Source organism: Nuphar pumila, chromosome 11, assembly GCF_984573655.1.
Source record: "Nuphar pumila chromosome 11, dmNupPumi1.hap1.1, whole genome shotgun sequence".
Lineage (NCBI taxonomy): Eukaryota > Viridiplantae > Streptophyta > Magnoliopsida > Nymphaeales > Nymphaeaceae > Nuphar > Nuphar pumila.
In genome coordinates, this window is record NC_143259.1 from 83,528,086 (window position 1) to 83,529,525 (window position 1,440).

A 1,440-nucleotide genomic window follows, 5' to 3' on the forward strand; every position below is an offset into this window, starting at 1 on the left:
GTAATTTGATTGGATTCGATGTTTTTGAGTGTGAAATGCACTCATATTTATAGTTGAAAGATTCCATACATTGAGGATGAAAGGGGTGGCAAAACAGTCCATTTAGAATGATCAAAATGTTTGAAAAATAAAAAGATACACCCTTTTAAAAGTTACAGAAAAACGGCAAAATTAGTCGACTGAGACAATAGTTAGTCGACTGATAATATGTTCAGTCGACTGATAAAACCTTCAGTCGACCACTGCTAAAATTTCCAGAAAACAGATATTCTGATCAGTCGACTGATAAACCCTTCAATCGACTGATGCTAAAATTTCCAGAAAACAGATATTTTGATCAGTCGACTGATAAACCCTTTAGTCGACTGATGCTAATTTTTTTCCAGAAAATCGATATTCTGATCAGTCGACTGATAAAACCTTCAGTCGACTGATGCTAAAATTTTTAGAAAACTGATATTTTGTTCAGTCGACTGATAAACCCTTCAGTCGACTGATGCTAAAATTTTTCCAGAAAACAGATATTCTGATCAGTCGACTGATAAAACCTTCAGTCGACTGATGCTAAAATTTTCAGAAAATTGATATTCTGTTCAGTCGACTGATAAACCCTTAAGTCGACGGCTGCTAAATTTGTCCTGAAAACGGACATTCTGTCTGGTCGACTGATAAAACTTTTGGTCGACTAATTTTATGATCAGTCGACTGCTGCTAAATTTTTCCAGAAAACGGACATTCTGTCCGGTCGACTGATAAAACTTTCGGTCTACTAATTTTATGATCAGTCGACTAATAAACCCTTCAGTCGACTATTGCTAAAATTTCCAGAAAACAGACATTCTGTCCGGTCGACTGGTTAATTCTTCGGTCGACTAATTTTAAAAAAAAATAACGTTTTGCTTAGAGGATTTGAAGCCAAAAAGGATGGTCGACCGGTGAGCCTATTGGTCGACTAATAAACATGAAAAATTGAGTAAAGAGTTTTTCTAAATTGATTTTTTTATGAAGGTTTTTTTTTTTAGAAAAGTTTTTATAAAGAGTTTTTAGGTGAAATGCAATTGAAATATCTATGAAGGAAATAGTTTCGATGGTAAACTAAATATATGATTCACATATGGACTTTAGGATTATGTCCAATACATGGAACACACATGATAAAGTTGGATAATGCCATGTTGCGGCATAACCAGTGGGGGTACGAAACGTACACTCGAGCTCATAAACAAAACTGAAAATGTTGAATGTTTAAGTACTCAACACAAAGTTGAACCAGAATTATGAGAAATTGTGGTTGGTGCCTTTGAGGCATTCGATGGGTAATGTGCATATACTAAGATCAACCTGAGTATGAGTTGGGGTTTTGAAAATCCCCTGTGGTGCAATGACTTGCACATGAGAATAAATAAAAAAAAAAAAAATGCACAGATAACCTAAATATGG